This window comes from Molossus molossus, unplaced genomic scaffold (assembly GCF_014108415.1).
Source record: "Molossus molossus isolate mMolMol1 unplaced genomic scaffold, mMolMol1.p scaffold_m16_p_21, whole genome shotgun sequence".
NCBI lineage: Eukaryota > Metazoa > Chordata > Mammalia > Chiroptera > Molossidae > Molossus > Molossus molossus.
In genome coordinates, this window is record NW_023425357.1 from 21306844 (window position 1) to 21323765 (window position 16922).

Genomic DNA, 16922 nt, shown 5'->3' on the forward strand with positions numbered 1-16922 from the left:
ATCAGGAAAATCCTCAACTCGCATGGGAGAAGATAATCAATAGATACCAGTGCCAAGATGGCACAACTACTGTAATTAGCTAACACTTCAAAGCAGTTATTATAAAAAATATTCCACAAAGAGGTAATTTCTTGAAATGAAGGGGAAGATTAAAAGTCTCAGCAAAGAAACAGAAGATATAAAGAAGAATCAAATGGAAAATTTAGAGCTAAAAAAATAACCACTAGATAGGCTCAATAGAAGAATGAATACAATAAAGGAAAAAGTCAGTAAACATGAAGACAATAAATGATAAATAAATATGATCTAATCTGAACAGAGAAAAAAAAATTAATAAAAATGAACAGAGCCTTGGAGACCTGTGGGACAATACTAAAGGAGCTAACGTTCATGTCATAGAGTCCCAGAAGGAGAGGAGAAAGAAGGCAGTGCAAACATACATATATATTTAAAGAAATTATGACTGAAACTCCCCAAAGTGGGGAAACACCTAAATCTATAGATTTGAAAGCTTAATGAATACAAAAGAGGGTAAATACAAAGAAATCCACACCCACACACATCATAATAAAACTGCTAAAAACTAAAGATAAAGAACAATCTTGAAAACAACCAGAGAAAAACGACACATTACTCATTCGGGAATAAGATTCAAATGACTGTAGACTTCTCAACAAAAACGGTGGCAGCCAGAAGGAAGTGAAATAACACTTTTTAAGTGCTGAAAGAAGAGAACTGCTGACCTAGCTCAGGTGGCTGGAGCGTTGTTCCATACACCAAAAGGTTGTGGGTTTGATTCCCAGTCTGGGCACTTACCTAAGCTGCAGGCTCATTCCCTAGTCGGGGTGCGTATAGGAGGCCACCAATTGATGTTTCTCTCTCCCTCTCCTTCTCTATCTGAAAATCAATTTTAAAAAAAGAACTACCAGTCTAGAATTCTATATCCAGCAAAAATATCCTTCAAGAATAAGATGAAGTGAAAACATTTTCAAGATGAGTTGTTGCAGTAGGCCTGCTCTATAAGAAGTTATAAAGAAACTTATTTAGACAAAAAAGAAATAATACCAGAAAGAAACACGGAATATCAGGAATGAAAAAAGTTTAAAAAAAAAAAAAGAAAGAAAGAAAAAAATCTGGGTAAATATAATAGACTATTCTCTTCCTTTTGAGTCCTTTAAAATATGTTTGACAGTTAAAAGCAAAAATCATAGTACTGGCTAATGGGGTTTTCAATGTAAATAATGTAATACACACGAAAACTACAACACAAAGTGGAGAGAATAAAGGGACCCATATTGTAGTAAGGTTTCTACTTTCCACTTGAAGTGGCATAACATTGATTCCAAAGAAACAGTAAAAAGTTAAGTGTGCCTGTCATAATCCCTAAAGCAAACACTGAAAATAAACAAAAAATAATAATATTTAATGTAAAAAACTCAATAAATAAATTAAAACAGAATGCTAAAATATATTCAAATAAACCTGAAGAATACAGGAAAAGGAACACGGAGGAAAGAAAAATGGAATAAATAGAAAGAGAAAGCAAAAAACAGAATTGTATCCCTAAACCCAGACATATTAATAATTATATTAAATGTCAAATGTGTAAACACACTAATTAAATGACAGAGATAATCATAATGGATAAAAAGACATAACCTAAATATAAGTTATTTACAAAAAAACTCACTTCAAATATAATCATATAGTTAGATTAACAATGAAAGGATAGGAAAAAGATATATCATGCAACTACTAGTCAAAAGGAAATTGGAAAGGCTATATTAATATCAGATAAAGTATATATTAGAGCTAAGAAAATTACTAGGGATAAAAAGGGAAAGTACATAATGATAAAAGTGTCAACTCATCAAGAAGATATAACAATCCTAAATATTTATGTACCTAACAACAGAATTTCAAACCACATGAAGCAAAAACTGAAAAGAAAAAGAGATAAATCCACAATTATAGCTGGAGACTTTAAAACTCTCTTAGTAATCCATAGAACTAAAAGATAAAATCAGCAGGAATATAGAAAAATGGATCAATACCATCTACCAACTGGATCTAATTGACATTTTAGAACATTTTACCAAAAAACAGCAGAACAAACATTCTTTTCAATGCACGTGAAATATTCACCAAGATAGTCCGTACTGTGGTTTGAGAAACAAACCTTAGAAAATTTGTAACAACTGAAACCACACCAAGTATGCTCTATGACCATAATGGAATTAGACTAGAAATCAATAACAGAAGCATAACTGGAAAAATCTCTAAACACTTGGAAATTAAGCAACACACTTCTACATAGTCCACTGGTCATAAAGGAAGTGTCAAGGAAAATCAGAAAACATACTGAAGCCCTGGCCGGTTTGGCTCAGCGGCTGGAGCATCAGCCTGCGGTCCGGAGAGGCCCGGGTTCGGTTCCCTAAGGGCACGTACCTCGGTTGCAGTTTGTCCCCGGCCCTGGTTGGGTCATGTGGGTGGCAGCCACTCGATGTGTCCTTTTCATGTCGATGTTTCTCTCTCTCTCTCTCCCTCTCCCACTCTATCTGAATAAAATATCGAAAAATGTCCTCAGGTGACGATAAAAAAAAAAAGAAAACATACTGAACAAAAATGAAAATATAACATTAAAATCAGTGCTTATATTAGAAAAGAAGAGAGGCCTTAAATAATTTAAGCTTCTACCTTTAAAACTAAAAAAAAAGCAAAATAACCCAAAACAAGCAGAAAGAAGGAAATAATAAAGATACAAGCAGAAATCAATGAGATTGGGAAAGAGATACAATGGAGAAAACCAATAAAAAGAACTTTTCCTTCAAGAACACTATTAAATTTGATAAACCTCTGCCATGATAGATCAATAAAAAAAGAGCGAAGACACAAATAACCAATATCAGGAATGAAAGAGGGAGATATCACTAGAAATCCTGGAGACATTAAAAGGAGGATAAGGGCAAACAACAGAAAACTCTATACATAAAGCTGACAAGTTAGATAAAATGGACCAATCCCTTGAAAATCACAAACTACTAAATTCACTCAAGAGGAAATGGATAATCTAAATAGTTCTATAACTATTAAAGAATTAACTTGACAGTTTAAAACCTTCCAAAAAGGAAATCTCCAGGCCCAGATGGATTCACTGACAAATTCTACCAAACATTTAAAGAAGAAATAATACTAATTCTATAAATCTCTTCTTGAAAATTCAGTAGGATGTAACATTTTTCAATTCCTTTTATGAGGCCAGTACTGTCTAACAAATCAAAGACAGTACAAAAAAAAAAAATGACAAGCCAACATCCTTCATGAACATAGATACAAAATCTTAAATATTAGAAACTAGAACACAGCAACATAGAAAAAGAATAACATACCAGGACCTAGTGGAGTTTATCCTGGGAATGTAATGCAAAAATGAAACAATGTAATCCACTGTAATGAAAGTTTAAAAAAGAAAAACCATATGATCATATTAACTGATGCAACAACAACAAAAAAGCATGTGACAGAACTCAATCCCCATTAGAAGGGAACTTCTATTTCTGAAAAAGAGCATCTATAAAAATGTCACACTTAATGTGTGAAACACGGAATGTTTCTCCTGTGAGGCTGGGGACGAGGCAAGGATATATATCCTCTCTTACCGCTCTTATTTAATATAGTATCTGAAGTCCTATTTAGTGTAACAAGGCAAGATAAATATATTAAAAGGCATCAGAAAAAATATTGGAAAGGAGAAAAGTAAACCTCTCTCTATTCACAGATGGCATATTGCCTAAATAAAAATCCCAAAAAATGTTCTTTTGAAAATCTGTAGATCTGCCCTGGCCAGTTTGGCTCAGAGGTTAGAACATTGGCCTGTGGTCCAGAGAGACCCGGGTTCAGTTTCTGCTAAGGGCATGTACCTCGGTTGCAGTTTGTCCCCGGCCCTGGGTGGGTCATGCGGGTGGCAACCACTCGATGTGTCCCTTTCATGTCGATGTTTCTCTCTCTCTCCCTCCTACTCTATCTGAAAAAAATATGGAAAAATGTCCTCGGGTGGGGATTAAAAAAAAAAAAATCTGTAGATCTAATAGGTGACTTAACTAGGTTGCAAGATACAGAGTTAACACAAAATTCCATCATATTTCTATATACTAGTAGTGAACCTTTGGAAACTGAAGTTAAAAACTAAATGCCATTTATAATAACTTGAAAAGTAAATACTTAGGTATAAATCTAACAAAGCACATATAGTGTTTATATGTTGAAGACTCCAAACCACTGATGAAAGAAACAAACCAAAGACAACCTAATAAAGGAGATACATACCACTGTTTTGGAGGATTGGAAGACTCAACACAGTAAAGATGTCAACTCTCCTCAAACTTATCTACAGATTTCATGCAATTTCTATGCTAAAAGAACTTTTTAAAAACCCTCATGATAAAATGTTTATCAATTTGAGAGAAAAAGAAACATCAATGTGAGAGAGAAACTGATCAGTTGCCTCCTGTATGCAACCAGATGGGGGATCAAACCTGCAATCTTGCCCTGAACAGGAATCTAATCTGTCATTCTTTTGGTGTATGGGACTGCTCCAACCAACTGAGCCATCCAGTAAGGGTCTAGAAGGATTATTATTATTATTATTATTATTATTATTATTATTATTTTATCCTCACCCGAGGACATTTTTTGATATTTTGTTCAGATAGAGTGGGAGGGAGAGAGAAAGAGAGAAACATCGACGTGAAAGGGACACATCGAGTGGTTGCCACCCACACGACCCAACCAGGGCGGGGACAAACTGCAACCGAGGTACGTGCCCTTAGCGGGAACCGAACCCGAGTCTCTCTAGACTGCGGGCTGACGCTCTAACCGCTGAGCCAAACCGGCCAGGGCTATTATGATTATTTTTAAATCTTTATTGTTGAATGTAGAATGTATTACAGATGTTCCTCATTTTTCCCCCATTGACCCCCTCCTCCCCACTCCCGCCTCCCTCCTGCCTTTTCCCACACTATTGTCTGTGTCCATTGATTATGCATATAAGTTCTTTGGTTTATTTCTTCCCACCCCCCCAACCCCTTTCCCTTTGAGGTTTGTCAGTCTAGCAATGAATTTGTACTTCTCAATCCCTTCACCTTTTTCACCCATTCCCCCAAACCCCCTCCCATCTGGCAACCAACAAAATGTTCTCTGGATCTATGAGAATGTTTCTGTTCTACCTGTTCATTTTGTTTGTAGATTCCATTGTTGATAGATATGTATTCATTGCCATTTTGTTAGTTCATATACTTTATCTTTTTCTTCAAAAAGACCCTTCATCATTTCATATAATAACGGTTTGGTGGTGATGAACTCCTTTAACTTTTTCTTGTCTGGGAAAATCTTTATAGGGCCATCAATTCTAAATGACAGCTTTGCAGGATAGAGTAATCTTGGTTGTAGGTTCTTGCTTTTCATCACTCTGAATATTTCTTGCCACTCCCTTCTGGCCTGCAAAGTTTCTTTTGAGAAATCAGCTGACAGCCTTATGGGAACTCCCTTGTAGGTAACTAGCTGCCTTTCTCTTGCTGCTTTTAAGATAGGACTTTTTAATAGCTATAAACAAGCTTATTCTAAAATTTACATGGAAAGGCAAAGAAACTAAAGTAGCTAAAACAATTTTAAAAGAGAAGAATTCAGTTGGAAGAGTCATACTTTCTGATTTTAAGACTAAGTATATTGCTCTGGCTGGTTTGGCTCAGCGGTTAGAGCATCAGCCTGCAGACCAAAGAGTCATGGGTTTGACAACCCATGTGACAACCAAAAATGTCTCTAGCCATTGCCCCTACTCCAACCAACAACAATGCCAAAGAATCTCAATCCTGTTAATTGCTTCCTATTGAAAACTCTTCTCTTGTTAATATCACTGTCACCTCCAAAATAAACCCAGTAATGAGTTATCTGATGGTCCTTTGACAATACATGTCCCTACCTTGTTAATAGTTAACATGTTTGGTGAGAGGCGACTTTGCGCACCGACTTCCTCTGATTAAAATAGGTTCCAAATGGCACTGACCATTCAGTTGCCTCTAGATCAGTGGTTTTCCACCTTCCTGATGCCGCGACCCTTTAATACATTCCTCACGTTGTGGTGACCCCCAATCATAAAATCATTTTCGTTGCTACTTCATAACTGTAATTTTGCTACTGTTATAAATCGCCATCGGAAGTATGTGTTTTCCGATGGTCTTAGGTGACCCCTGTGAAAGGGTCATTCGCCCCCCCCAAAGAGGTCGTGACCCACAGGTTGAGAACCACTGCTCTAGATCATCAAGAGGGTGGCTGTGTGTTTCATTTGTCCGGTCATGTTCATTCAATCATTCAACAAATATTCTTGAGCATTTACGGTGTGCCAGGTGTTGATCCAGGTGGACAAGGCCAGCAAAAGCCTAGCCCTCAGGGATTTATGTTCTAGTAGTCAGAGAGCAAAGAGGCAAACAAGTGCATCACAATAGTCCCTCATAAGTGCTGTGAATAAAATAAAAGAATAAATAGGTTCGAGCTGCACCGTCCAGTATGGCAGCCACTTGCCACACGTGGCTATTGAGCTATAAAATGTGGTAGGTTCAAACTGAGACGAGCTGACCACACCAGCTTTCAGACTCAAAAAGAGAAGATCAGCCCTGGCCAGTCTGGCTCAGCGGTTAGAGTGTCAGCACGCGGACCAAAGAGTCATGGGTTTGATTCCGGTCAAGGGCATGTACCTGGGTTGTGGTTCGGTTCCCAGCCCTGGTCAGTGTTGTGCAGGAAGCAACCAGTCAATGTGTCTCCCTCACATCAATGTTTCTCTCTCTCCCCCGACCCCACTCTACCTGAAGATAAATGGAAAAAAAAAAAAAAAAAAAATCTCGGGTGAGGATTAAAAAAAAAGAGAGGAGATCAAATGTCTCATTAATAATTTTTATATTGATTATTAGATGTGGAAATGATAATATTTTGGATATACGGGGTTAAATAAAATCCATCAAAATTATTTTGCCTGTTTCCTATACTTGTTTAGTGCGGCTACTAGAAACTTAAGAAGCTGTATGAGGCTCACCCTGTATTTCTATTGGACAGTGCTGAGCCAGAGGAAGCAGACGGAGGGGGGAGCTCCTTCAGCCTGAGACACCAAGAAAGGTCACTCTAACCTCTGCAAGACCAGCACCCCAACTAGAGGGAAGGCAAATTCCTGGGGGCTCTGCGGTGGGGATGAACATTGTGGCCCCATGGGGAGTGCAGAGGGAGGGAGGACAGCCCTGAGGCTGGCAGGGCTATGGGCCAGGCACTACGCAGGGCCCTGGAGGCCAAGTTTAGGACTTGGAATTCCATCCCAGGAGCAATGTGAGCGCACTGGAGGGTTTGCAGCAGGGGAACACCGTGATCTAATTTAGCTTTTGCAAAGATGCTGCACTCTGGCAGCCCTGTGGAGAGAGAACTGGCATACAAGCCAGAACGGAAGCTGGGCCACCGGGCAGGCATCAATCTCCTGGAACCCCCGAGCTTTTGGTCATTCCAGGTGCCCTTAGAAGAGGCTAGAAAACAAAGTCAGAAAGGTTGCTACTTCTCTCCCACAGCATAGCTAGTCTTGTTCATTCTACTTACATTCACATTTTGATTAGGTAGGATACCTCTATCCTCACAAGGGCAGATAAGGAAGTGTTTATTATCCAAATCCAGCCTGGGATCCTGAGAGTGATCCTGCCACTTCATGGAGTTCCGCATCGTCGGCCGCCTCGGAGCAGAGAGGGTATTAGACTAGATTTCCTTTATTAACTGCTTTCTTATTTCCTGTGTTCCATCATCACCACACGAATTAAGTTAAAAACTGGAGGGAGGGGTCTTAGGTTTGTGGTTTTGATCTCATTTCTTTTACTTCATTCTTGCTCTCTACAATTAACTCAAAATTTGGTTTTTCTCTCAGGAGGCTTCCCCCCCTTTTTACTGGGCCTTATTTTTGTATTTTAGCTCCCTGGGTTCACCCCCAAGTCCCCCAACCCCAGGATGTCAGCTGAACAGCACCCTCAAAGCTCATTTACGGTGGCATTTTCCACTTGCTCTGCTGTTTCTAGATTCTCATTTCCCCAGCTCACCGGTCATTTTTGCCACTGGTGAGTCATTTGCTCTGAGTCATGCTTGGCTGTGAAGCAAAGGCCAGGAAAACGCCTCAGAAGGCACCTGCTTTACAAAAGGCTGTCACTGAGGGTTAGGGTCTGCATTCTCCTAAGTGCATTCAGTACAGAGGATGGAAAAATAACCTGTTTTTTCCTCCAAATTTACCATTTCTCTCAGCATTTGTGGAAAGAGTTTTAGTCAATTCAGTTCAGACTCTGAGAGGCAGGCGAATGTTCTGGAATGGACCCAGAAGTCCCCAAAGATGAAAGATGGTGTTTCTTATCAAGGTTCTTCCTCTGTGGTGCCACGTGGACCTTCACACATAGTCCACCTGAGGACCACGCTTCCTTCTGAGAGCTGTACAGATACTGTTCTACACAGGGGCCACCAAACTGTGGGTAAAGCTAGAAAAGATGAGAACGGTCCCTGACCAGAGGAGACTGGGTTGGATCCTGGAGCAGAAAGCTACCTGGGTCTGCATGCCAGTTCTGCCCTCACAGGCTGTGTGACGGGGGGCAAATTACTCCACGCCTCAGTCTTCTCATCTCTGAAATGGGGATGGTAACAGTGGCCACCCCATAGCGTTCTTGTGAGTTAAAGTGACAACCCTCACACAGAGCACCTAACACATTGCTGGGCATCGCAAAGTAAACCCAATAAATATGAGCTACAACCACCACCTTATCCCTCAGGAACACAACATAAATGGCCCCTTCCGCCTGTCCTCCCCGAGAGCTCTGCGCTTGCCAACTTGTCAGGGCCAATCCTGAAGTTTAAGGAACTTGACTCTGAAAACCATTCCATTAATAAAAGCTTTTTCCCCACACTCTTGCCTCAAAGCCTCACATTTGACCATTACAGACTCATTTCTTCTAAGCACCTTCCTTCCCAAAATAAAACTCTTAGCAGAGGTGTTGTGTCCAGCATTTAGCACATGGGACCAAACAGCCTATCGGGTCCGCACAGAAAGGGGTTTGAAAAGGCAGGAGGAAGGATGGAAAGTCAGGATGGAAGCACAGCCCACAGGGGAGCACTTAGAGACATGAACAGAATCAGATCTCGGGAAGGACACACAAGAGGATGGCGGGCCCTGGCCGGTTTGGCTCAGCGGTTAGAGCGTCGGCCTGCGGTCCTGAGAGACCCGGGTTCGGTTCCCGCTAAGGGCGCGTACCTCGGTTGCAGTTTGTCCCCGGCCCTGGTTGGTCGTGCGGGTGGCAGCCACTCGATGTGTCCCTTTCACGTCGATGTTTCTCTCTCTCTCTCTCTGTTCCTCTCTCTCCCTCCCACTCTACCTGAACAAAAAATGGAAAAATGTCCTTGGGTGAGGATTAAAAAAAAAAAAAAAAAAGAGGATGGCGGGATGGTGCCACGGGGGGACGAAGCTGGGAACCTCGAGGGGTTGGGAAGGCAGAGCCAGAAATGACTTTCCACTGGACATCTTTTTGTATCCTTTGAATCTTGTATCATCTGCATGTATTATCTACTCATAATTAATTCAATTAAATAAGGGAAGGGGGCATCTGGCACCGGGGTAAGACAGAGCCGGAAATAAAAAGGTCTCTGAAGATGAAGGTGCAGGTCCTTCCAGATATTCTGCTGGCAGCCTGCCCTGCTCTCATCCATTCCCTGACCCCTCCACCCCCACCCCCAAGGAGGAAAGTTACTCTGCGAACTCCTGAGTGGCTTGTTTTTAGAACATCAGCAATATCCTTTCAGGCCACAATCTGAGACAGTGAAACTCAGAACTCTCAAAACCTTATGGAAAAACCCTTCCGAATCACTGGAAAAGCTCCACAAGGGAAAATGCAACTTCTAAGGCTACCACCTCCCATCAAAGCCACTGTGTGAGGTCTAGCACTGGAACACCATGTTCAGTTGTACCACATATTTCACTGTGGGACATCAATGAGCTATTCCTCTAGTACAGGGGCAGGGTAAAGCAAAACAAGGAAATATTAAAGGAAACAATCCCTCCAGGGCCCCTGCAGAGGCATGAAGAAATCCCGGATCCTGCCCTACTGTGCCACCAGTTAGACCTGTCCACCAGCAGGCGGTGAGGGGTAAGGAGGTTGAGGGCTTCGTAATCAGAGTCGGGAGGTTCATCTGGTCCTGTGTGACCTTGGGCAACTCACTCAATTGCCCCTTCTCACTCGTGACTTACAGAGATCACCATTTCCCTTGCAAGTTGTGAGGATCATGGAAGGTTTATATACAAATATACAAATCCATGCCATTCATTATCCCTAAAAACCCAGCACCTCCTTCCTGCCAGTTTTTCCCTTTAAAATGTCACTGGACTTGAAGTCGGAAGGTGTTATGCATTGAGTTGTGTCCCTGTAAAAATATGTGTTGAAGGCTTAACTCCTGGAACCTATAAATGTCACCTTACTTGGAAATAGAATCTTTGCAGATGTAATTAGTTAAATTAAGATAAAGTAATAATGGAATAGGGTGGTCGTAAATCCAGTTTGACTGGTATCCTTATAAGCAGAGAAAAAAGACACACGTACAGAGAAGATAAGTGGAGGGCACACAGGCTGAAGAAGACCACGTGACACAGGGGCAGAGATAGGAGGGATGCAGCTGCGAGTCAAGGAACACCAAGGATTGCTAGAAACCATCAGAGGCTAGGAGACTCATGAGCAGATTTTCCCTCAGAGCCACAAGAAGGAACCAACCTCGCCAACACCTTGATTTTTTTTTTTTTTTATTTCTGGCCCTTGCAACAGTGATAGAATAAATTTCTGTTGTTTTAAGCCACCCAGTTTGTGGTACTTTGTTACAACAGCCCTAGGAAACTAATACAGGAAGTTATATGGTTTTACTATCTATCGAATGCATAAACTCTCTTACCCAAAGGTCAGCTAGCCAGCTTATGTGTGACTGCCTCCAATAAAAAACAAACAAAAACAAAAAAACCCAACAGTATCTACCAAGGAAGTAATCCCTCCCATCTATAAAAAGGTGTGACTGTCATAAATACCATTCAGTCAACAAATATTTATTGAGCACCTATTCTATGCCAGGTACTGTTTGGGGCACTGTTGATAGAGTGGTAAATGGGGAGCAGACAATAAAAGCATTCTCAAATAAGATCATTTCTGATACTGCTATGAAAACAACAACAACAATGGAATAGGACAGAGCGAGTGGGTTGGGATCCAGGAAGAAATTACTTTGTTACCGAATGTCCTATTAGGGATGTGATAATGAAGCAGTGACTTGAATGACAAAGGAGCTAGCCATGAGAAAATCTGGTAGGAGGAACTACCAGTGCAAGAGTCCTGAGGAAGAGCCAGCTAGTCATGCTCCCAGCACAGAAAGAAGGTGGGACTTTTGTGAGTGAGAGGTTAGTAACTGATGAAGCTGGAGAAACAAGCATGGTCAGTCAGTACTCACAACCACCCAGGAGACCAAGGTAAGAAGTTTCAATGTGATCTCATGAGTACAAGGAAGTCACTAGGGAGAGACATGATTTGACTCATAATTTTTTTTTTTTTTTTTATCCTCACCCGAGGACATTTTTCCATTTTTTGTTCAGATAGAGTGGGAGGGGGGGAGAGAGAGAGAGAGAAACATCGATGTGAAGGGACACATCGACTGGCTGCCACCTGCACGACCAACCAGGGCCGGGGACAAACTGCAACCGAGGTATATGCCCTTAGCGGGAACCGAACCCAGGTCTCTGTACCGCAGGCCGACACTCCAACCGCTGAGCCAAACCGGCCAGGGCTTGACTCATAATTTTTAAAAAAATCACTCTGATACAATTAAGTTCTTAAAACTGAAGTCTTTCTCATTAGAACTTTTGACCTTCGTTTTTGGGGATCTTGGGCCTCTACAGATAAGTTTAATAAACGACAGTCCTGAACCTTCTGTAATGCTGGCTCCCAAGATCCTCCTGGCTTATCAGCTCTATTCTCCACTGTAGCAATTTCCAATGAATAGGTTTGATTTTTCCCTATGTCCTTCATTACATGTGATGTCCAGACGAGAACATGATATTCTAAGCATGGAGCAGACTGGAACTCACCTTTCTCTTTCCAGATCTGTACATTTTTTTTAAATTGCAAATGTGAAATTTTATTTTATTTATTTATTTTATCCTCACCCGAAGATATTTTTCCATTTTTTTTATTCAGATAGAGCAGGAGGGAGAGAGAGGGAGAGAGAGAGAGAGAAACATTGATGTGAAAGGGACACATTGAGTGGCTGCCACCCGCACGACCCAACCAGGGCTGGGGACAAACTGCAACCAAAGTACATGCCCTTAGCGGGAACCGAATCCAGGCCTCTCTGGACCGCAGGCCGACGCTCTAACCACTGAGCTAAACCGGCCAGGGTGAAATTTTATTTTTTAATGGTCATAGTTGAGCGATAGTATGGATCTGACTAGCAGCTCTGAAAATACTTACAGTAAGTTCTGAGTATTACAACTAGTGCTAACAATTGTTTAGCAATTCCTGGGGTTCCCTGGACTTCAGAATAGCCTTATCCAAAGTTCGGCTTGCAGACTTCCAAGGGCAGACAAAGAGCAGTGCGTGTATCCTCTGTGACCAGGGGCAAGCAGCCAGAGGCTGAGATTAGCTGATGTCAAAATGGCGATAATAAATACCCACCTGGTTGACTGGTCCTTAGAGCTTTCACTATACAAAGTGAGTGCTAACAAATATTTTATTTTATTTTGTTTTATTTATTTAGTTAGTTAGTTAGTTTTGTTACAGTTAGTTTAGTTAGCTCTGTTAGAGAAAAGGAAGGAAGGAGGGAGGGAGAGAGAGATCGAGATCGATATGAAAGAGAAACATCAACGGGTTGCCTCCCATAAGTGCCCCGACCGGGGATCAAACCTGTAACCTAGGTATGTGCCCTGACCGGGAATCAAACCCACAACTTTTTTGGTGTATGGGACAATGGCCCAACCAATTGAGCCACCTGGCCAGGGCTGAAGTCCCTTTTTTGATACCCAGATCTAGAAAAAAGGATTAAAGCTGGTTCTTCCCTAACGAAAAGAGCTGTGCTATGTTTTTGTTTTTAAAAGGTGTCACCATTGCCCTGGCCGGTTTGGTTCAGCGGTTGGAGCTTCGGCCTGCGGTCCGGAGAGACCCGGGTTCGGTTCTTGCTAAGGGCGTGTACCTCGGTTGCAGTTTGTCCCCGGCCCTGGTTGGGTCATGCGGGTGGTGACCACTCGATGTGTCCCTTTCACGTGGATCTTTCTCTCTTTCTCTCTCCCTCCCACTCTATCTGAACAAAATATTAAAAAAAAAAAGTGTCACCATTGCCCAGCTGGTGTGTCTCAGTGGTTGAGCGTCAACCCATGCACCAAGAGGTCACCAGTTCAATTCCTGGTCAGGGCATATGCCCAGGTTGTGGGCCCGATCCCCACTGAGGGGCATGCAGGAGGCGGCCACTCAATGTTCTTGCTCATTGATGTTTCTATCTCTCTCTCCTTCTCCCTTCCTCTCTCTCTAAAATCAATAAAGAAAGAAAAAAAAAATTAAAGTGTCACCATTACCCATACAACGCCATGTATAAAAACGCTGCATAAAATAAACAAAACCACTGGGTCAGCTCCTGAGGTTTCACAGCCACTGCATTTCTCTTTCAGGAGGAGGACGAGAAAAACAATTATGGCAAGTTTCCTTAAACTGCTTTGGTCTCTTGCATCACACAGTTGAAGACACCTAGACTATTTGGAAATACTGAGCACTTGAGCAAAAAGACACTCCCTGCAATCATACTTCCTACTAGATTTCTCAAAGACTTATAAACAAATCTGAGTAGACGCAGACTATCTCAAGCGTGGGGTAGGAGGAAGTGGTGCAGGCACATCTACACCTTCACCCTAAGCTGACTTAGTGAGCAGGGCAAATGGTGGGAGAGAAGGATGCTCTGCCAGTGGATGCTGGGAAGGCCCTGCAGATATGCGGATACTTGGACCAGATCCTTCCCACATCCCCTACCACATCTGGTGTCAGATGGATAGGTTTAACACTGGTTTGCCCCCTAGAACCTAAGTGGCCTTGGGCAAGTCACTTAGCTTCAGTTTCTTCATCCCTGACACTGGAATGAGGACACCACCTATCCAAGCTTATTGTGAAGATCAATTACGACTTTGCGTGTGAAAGCCCTCTGTAAAGTACTGTCGTGTAAAAGTGAGGGGTTATTATTGCAACAGGACTTTTACTGCTCCCTTTGCAGCTCTTTCCTGCAGCTAGTTGCCTTTTCATGACTCCTTTTTATCTTCCAAGGCTGCTTTTGATGTTTCCTTTAAGCTGATTATTTTCTTTTTTGAGAGAGAGGAGGGAGGCAGGGAGAGAGACATGTAACATAACTCATCCCACCCTAAACCTTTCTTAAAGAGTGTCTTAGAAGAAGTCCCTTTAGGGCTATTTGGAGTCACCATAAAGCAATTTACCTCTGAAGAACCAACGTTATTGTCATGAAAAGAGAATCTCATCTGATATCTGTGGAGAGTCTCCACCTTCTGGAATTTTGTAGCAAGTTTATAAAGTTGGTAATTTACTAACATCCCTGAGTAGCTTTTCATTGTCTTCAGTTACTATATTCTCAAATAATACAAATTATCTTCACATTAACTGACACATGCCCTACAAAAGACAAACACTGCAACACACACACACACACACACACACACACACGGGAATACATTCCAGAACCAAACGAGAGGCTAAAGACAACCCGCGGATCACTAAGAGTGCCATGTGTGCATCCTCAGCTATCTTCATTTCTTTAATGGAAAAAGAAAATCTCATGAGTCAACTTTTTCATTGTGAGCTGATCTCAACAGCCTATCGCCTTGCACTTCAAAAGCAGCCCCATTTCTCAACAAAGTGGAAATAAAAATGAGCGGCAGCTGAAGGGCAAGACTCTGAACAATGGGAGAACACAGGCTTCCAAAAAGAAATATGAGAAGACAGGAGGCACCGCTCCCGCGTAATACAATCTAAGTATCCCTTTTTTTTTCTTTGCTCAATTCAGTGTTAAGCATCTTGGCTGCCCTGGTTAAGATTTAGGGAGGGGGTGCCTCTAATAAAATGAATCTAAACATTAGCGTTAGGTGACAACGGTCTGGTCCCTGCGAGCTGTCAGCTTGCCTTGAACACTGACTCACCACAGCGACAACCTCCACGGCAGGGCGCCTCACCTGCGCCAGCTCAGAGGCAAGTTCCTGCTCATTCTGCAGGCTGGCACCCTTGCCCAGCACTTAGTCAGTTGGAGGAGCTGGTCAGTGCCCACTGCAAAATCTTTTTCCTCTTCCCAGTTTCCTTCTCCCAGATCCCACCTACATACAGCCTGGGGAAGCCCAAACCCAGCAGAAGGGGAACATGTTCTCAGCTCTAGGAAGACCACATGCAGTCCTTTCAAAGACCCCGGACGCTGGTCCAGTCCATCCTGAACCAGCTGTCCTACACTGAGCTCCTAACACTGCCTTTGCAAACCTCCTCTTTGCTTACTGACTTGTCGGGAGGAGGGGGACCTGGGCAGGCACAGGCAGAGTCGCCGCAGCAGGCACCCCGTCCAGAGTCCTTTCTCCCTGGTCCCCGCACCTCCCCCGTCTGCCGCCTGGGAGCAGAGAGCAGCAAACTTAAACCGAACACGCACGCACGACTTGGTAAATGTCTTTCCCATCCTCGTCCCAGGCACCCGGTCCCCAGCAAGGCTTTCCAGGAGTCGGGGGTTCTTCCTCCCTGCCCCCCAGACTGAGGGACCAGCTCCACCTCAAAGCCACTTGGCGACACCATCTGCCACCAGGCGTGGGGACACCTTGTACAGTCCCCATACCGTGGGCTCCCGTTCCCATGTCCTCACCACCCCCCGCCCAGCACCCGCGGACCCCGCAGGAATCCCTGTGGCCCAAGGCCCCGGACCCCGCGTCATCCCGTGACCCCTCCCCCTCCCCACAGCCCCTCACCGGCCGGCCCCCCGAGAAGCCCGTGCTGCCGCCTCGGGCGCTCCAGCTGTCGCCCTTCGGAGAGCTCCCACGCCGCCCGGGGACCCGGGGGCCCACTTACCCCCACGAGCACCGGCGGGGCCCCTCTCACCGCGGCGCCCGGGAGGGCGGACGGACAGAGCGCGCGGGCGCCAGTGGGCTCAGCGGTGCAGCCGCGGCGCTGACCCGAGAGCCGGGTCCTTCCGAGGCGCGGACGCGCGGGAGCTGTCAGTCAGCCGGCCGCGCCCGCCCCCGGCACTGTCTGCGCAAGCGTGAGCGCGGCCCGGAGCAATGTCACGTGGTGGGACGGTGCCGCTGCCCGTGCCTGGTGCTCCCCACCGTGTGGGCTCCGCCGGGGTCGCTCTCCGCCCGGCCGCCAGCCTCTGAGACCGCCCTCGGAGATCGCCCACGGAAAGGTCCCGTGGACCTCGTTTCCTGCATCTGCTGAAAACCAGCGTGTTCTCTCGGGCCGGGAAGGGTTGGGTGGGGCAGGCTTTCTGCGCGCAGATGGGTGGCGATTTGGTGATTTTAGGGGTGGTGGTGGGGAGCTCCGGCTGGGAGTCGGGAAATACGACCTAGTTCTGATTGCTTCCCCGCCCAGAGTGTCTCCACCTGCTCGCCTATTCCAGTTAGGATGAAGTCCTGGCATTAATGAACATACTTTAAAAACAAGTCAGGCAGGGATGCATGGTAGAGAAGGGCAATTTGGGGCAGATTTATTTTTTGAAACAGGGCATCTTAAAGGCTGTTAGATTCCACCTCACCTGCTCCACGAGTCTAGGCCAGTCTGCATCTTTTTTCAGCAAGTGAAATAAACACAACTTTCAAGTTA

The 16922-nt window shown here is 43.9% G+C and overlaps 1 protein-coding gene across 2 annotated transcripts in view; it reads right to left on the reverse strand.

Annotated features, from left to right (window-relative positions):
- The window catches only part of KIAA0513 (KIAA0513 ortholog), a 57661-nt gene extending 41420 nt beyond the window's left edge, over positions 1-16241 (reverse strand). For both annotated transcript variants that reach the window (XM_036273928.1, XM_036273927.1), the window contains exon 1: positions 16173-16241. The gene's annotated coding sequence lies outside the window, so the exon portion shown is untranslated. The remainder of the gene's footprint in view (positions 1-16172) is intronic.
- Positions 16242-16922: the final 681 nt, after the last annotated feature.